This window comes from Gavialis gangeticus, unplaced genomic scaffold (genome assembly GCF_001723915.1).
Source record: "Gavialis gangeticus isolate Ggan-Ray unplaced genomic scaffold, GavGan_comp1, whole genome shotgun sequence".
Lineage (NCBI taxonomy): Eukaryota > Metazoa > Chordata > Crocodylia > Gavialidae > Gavialis > Gavialis gangeticus.
Window position 1 is genome coordinate 51,933,948 of NW_017728997.1, and position 4,988 is coordinate 51,938,935.

The window sequence follows — 4,988 nt, forward strand, 5'->3', positions numbered from 1 at the left end:
GGGTGGGGGGGCAGATTGAGACCCCTGCCGGGAGGGAGGGAGTGGGGCAGGGGCAGGTGGTGCTCATCCAGGGTGGAGAAGAGCACGGGACAGAACTGTAAGCAACTCTATGTGGGGGCGGCTTCCAATGCTGCATGCACCCCAGGAGGGCATGGGGGGCATGGGCCCCTGAATCTGCGTGCAGGGTGCGGTTGGACTGCTGCTGCAGGCTGGGGTTGGATGCTGCACTGGGCTCTTCCTGGCTGGGTCAACCTGTGCTTGGGGTGGGGGGTGGCAGCACTGGGAGAGGGCTATGAAGGGGGGGCTGCAGCCACCCCAAAATTCACTGTAGTCCCCCCTGTAACTCCCCTCCTAGCACTGTCACTGCCTGTCCCAAATGCAGCTCCATCCTAACACCCTCTCCGGGAAGAGCCCAGTGTAGCCCCTGGCCCCAGCCCACAGCAACAGCCCATCCTCGCCCGACGTGCAGATCTGGAGGCATACACCCCCTGTGCCCTCCCGGGGTGCATGCAGGGTGGAAGCTGCTCCCCCCACCACACTCCCCAGATGAGCCACATGCAGCTCTGTCCCTTGCCCCTTCCTGGCTAAGCAGTGCCTGGTCCTGCCCCACTCCCTCAGTGCGGTGGCCTCAGTCTGCCTCCCCCACATCCCTTCCCTCCCCCCACCCTTCTCTCACAACAGACTTGCCAGCCCAATGCTGCTCTCCAAGCCACCGGGCTATGCTTCTGGCTGTGTGCATGCTACGGCTGCATGCGTGCACAGGGCATTTATCGGCCACGTTATCGGCTACATCTGGCAAAAAAAGTTGATTTCCAATCCTGTCAATTTTCCCTATATCAGTACCAATCCGATATGGGACCAATATATCAGCGCACCTCTAATGGTCACTATATTTGTCCTTTTCTGGGGCCTTATCTGGGACCTCGCCCAACCTCCACAACTTCTCCAAAAGAATAGCCAGTGGCTCTGAAATTACCTTGGCCAATTCCTTCAGTATTTAGTATATTCTCAGATGCAGTCCATCTGGCCTTGCCAATTTGAAAGCATACAGCTTCTCTAAGTAATCCCTAAGCTGTTCTTATACTACTCTAGGCTATTACCTCTGTAAGAGAGTCTCCTCCCCCTGGTACTTGGGAGGCAGAGAGCAAAGTTAAAGGGCTATAGAGCCTTAGGTTGCAAAACCAAGTCAGCAGAGCTGGCCAGCTAACGGCAGGCACCAGAATGCTATAGGGCTGTGAGGGAATTGGCAACTCTTGTACCTAGTTAAGAGAAGCTTGCTGACCGGAAAGTGGAGCCAAGCTGGGGATCTCCACAGAGCTCTAGGCTAGAGAGGGAGTCAAGCTCTGAATCCTGGAGAGGAAGGGGCTCTGCAGAAAGTTCTGTGTGGAGCTATGTGGTTTTTGTGTTATGCTTGTTTGAATTTGTAACTGGAGGTTTGAGAGTAGCTAAAGGTGTGGTTGGAGGCCACAGGGGGAAGTGCTGGGGAGGCACTCAGCACTTTGAACCCTGCAAGGATCAGGGACCTAGTGGGCTAGAAGCAGTATATGGCCAGAGGGCCTTGTGAATGGAGTTGGAGTAAGACCTGTGACACATGAGTGTGGCTATGAGGGAGGCTGGAGGCTATGATTAGGGGCAGGAGGCCATGTTTAGTGTTGGTGGTGGCACAGAAAGCATTGACTGGTGGAATAACTAAAAGCCCTGTGAAAGACTGCAGTCTAGGGTAGGGAAGCAGACCAAAGGCTCCCCAGCGTTTGTGATAGCAGGCTATCGGAGGCTTAGAGACTGGACAGGGGTGCAAGCAAGACCAGTGAATTGAACTAAGGCAGAAAGCAGGAAGTGCCTGAGGAAGTCACTCTAGTGGACTAAGGGTAGCCTCCCAAATATCCATTATATCAAAGACTGGGAAAATCAGGTAGCAGGTCACTACACCAAGAAGCCCAGGCTGGCCTCCTGTTACATTTCCCATTCTTGTAGCATATGGGGTTAGCTTGCTCCTGTGCCCATATAAGGGCCTCTTCAAAGTACAGCCAGTTCTCCTGGACTCATTTTCCCCTCAAACATTTTTACATTTTTCTCCCAAGAGATCCTGCCTAGCAATCCCCTGAGTTTGTTACAGTCTGATTTTTCTGAAGTCCAGTTTCTTTATTCTGCTGCTCTCCTTTCCTCTCCGTAGGATCTTGAAAGCTATTATTTTATGGTCAGTGTCACCCAGGTTACCTCCACCTTCACTGTCTCAACCAATTCTTCCCTGTTTGAGAGCAGCAAGTTCTGAAGAACTTCCACCATAGTTGACCTGTATACATTGAGTGTCTTTTTCAGTAGTTAGCCACTTTTAAACTTTTTGTAAGATTGATTTTTGTGTACCATATTACAACAGAGTAAAGAATAAATTTTGACACTTTATATTGAAGAAAAAATGGATTTCAAAAGTCAGTGTGAGTTGTGTGTGTTCTGGCTCACTATGTCAGAATTGTGTAATTTATAAAAATGCTCAATATACAGTTTTGTACTGCATATTAAAAATTCAGAGTTCTTTCTATAAGAATTATGATTGCATGATTGCAATGGCCTTAAGCAGATCTGTTTTGCATTCTTACTTTTATTCATCACCAAAATTGAAAATAATTATACAAAATGGCATAGTTGATTATCTTCTTGAGCCAAGAAAATTAAGGAATATCCAGTGCTTTTTGAGCATCAGCTGGCTTGACAGGTACTATAAATAGTAGCATATCCAGGAATGGGCAAAAGGGTACTGTCCCCTGCACCTTGGCTGTGCTACACACATTCAGTGAGCTCTGAGCTTATTGGCCAATCAGTGGATATTCCTGCCAGAGTTCCTCATGAGCAGTGTGGTCTGAGTTCACCAGCTGATATAGGTAGGGTCTGGCCAGAGGCCCTGTTTTCACATGGCTCTGGAACCCAGGAGGTGAATGCTACTGCTGTTCACCATTCTCCTCCCCTCTGAATTAAGCAGCAGGGGAAAGGAGGGAATGAACAGTGTACTCAGTGCTCTCCCCTAGGCTCCAGAGCAAAATCAGGGGTTCCAGCCAGACCCTGTCTGAAAGGGTCTGAAAGCTCACATGCAGCACAGACAGATGGGGGCAGAGGGTGTCATTGCACCCCTCTGTGGATAGACCCTACCTACAGAGGGCATAGATCAGTACCTTTTAAAATGGCTAATTATCAGGAACAAATTTTATTGTGATTTTTATGTGTGTGTATGTTTTGAAATGATTAATTACACTTGAACAGGTGACTGGCTAGCTAGTGTGTATTATATAGGACTCTGCTGAAAATTCATAGATCGTAGAATCGGAAGGGACCACAAAGGATCATTGTGTCCAACCCTCTGCCCCTGGCAGGAAAGAGGACCGAGGTCAGATGACCCCAGCCAGGTAACTATCAAGCCTCCTCTTGAAGACCTCCAAGTTAGGTGACAGTAGTGCCTCTCTTGGAAGCCCATTCCAGATTCTGGCCACTCTTACTGTAAAAAATGTCTTCCTAATGTCTAACCGAAATCTGCTCTCCACTAGTTTGCACCCATTATTCCTAGGGGCACTGTGATAAATAGTGCATCTCTAATTCCCTGTTGTCCCCCCTTGATAAACATATAGGTGGCTACAAGGTCTCCCCTCAGATGTCTCTTGTGAAGGCTAAAGAGATTCAGATCCTTCAACCTCCCCTTGTAGGGTCTTTCACGGATGCCACTACTCATGCAAGTGGCCCTCCTCTGAACCCTCTCCAGATTCTCCATGTCCCTCTTGAAGTGCGGCGCCCAAAACTGGACACAGTACTCCAACTGCGGCCTGACCAATGCCACATAGAGAGGGAGCATCACCTCCCTCAGTCTGTTGGTCATGATGATTGGTGTGATTGGCTTTGTTGATGGCCTCGTTACACTGCCAGCTCATGTTCATCTTGGAATCAACTATGAATCCAAGATCCCTCTCAGCCACTGAGCTGCTGAGGAGATCATCCCCCAACCTGTGGGTGTGCTGGGGATTCCTCCTCCCTAGGTGGAGTACCTTACATTTATCTTTGTTGAATTGAATCCTATTTTGTTTCTCTCATTGCTCCAGCCTGTCCAGATCAGCCTGTATCTGCTCCCTGCCCTCCGGTGTGTTAACTTTGCCCCATAACTTGGTAACATTTGCAAACTTGGAGAGGGTGCTCACCACATCCTGGTCCAAATCACTGATGAAGGTATTAAATAACACTAGTCCAAGGACCAAACCCAGTACACTGGCTAATAAGATATAGCATCTTGTCACCTCAGTGACTGACTACCACAGGATGGGCAAACTATGGCCTGTGGCCCAGATCTGGCCTACCAAGTGATTCTGTCCAGCCCATGGTGGGTCCCTCAGGCCCTCCCAGCACAGACATGAGGTACAGCCTGTGCCCTGGTGTGTGTGGCCAATCCTGCTGCCCCTGGGCATAGAGGTGCCACTTGGTGCTGAGTGCAGTCCACCTTATTCCCTATGCACAGCTCTCAGGCAATGTTCCCTCTAAGGTGTAGCAATCTGTGAGCGCGCTGCTTCAGTCCATGAATGTGCCACTTCAGTCCCGCCTCCCTCTTTTGGAGTGTGCCGCTTTGGTCTGCCCTGTGGTATAACAACAAAAGATGATACTATAGCTTTTTATTTACCAGAGTGAAGTTTAATTCTCATCAGCTTGTCCAGATTATCAACTTCTAAATGATTTCTAAACTTTGTTCTTATTGCGTTTGTGAGGCTAAACCCTCTCTCACAATCTGCGCTAGATGCCTGAAAAGTAGTACAGATGTCAACAAGTAATGATCAGTCACTAAATTGTCCCTGTTGTAGTGTGTAGCTGACTATGTCTTCAAAGGTCTTTATTGCCCCAGTTTTCATTTTCTTACTAACAGTTAAAGTCCAAAGTTAGGTGCCGGGAGTGGCGAGAGACCCGTGGGTGAAAGCCTGCTGCACCCCTGCTCCTCCAAAGCCCCCCAGAGACCTCCCAGC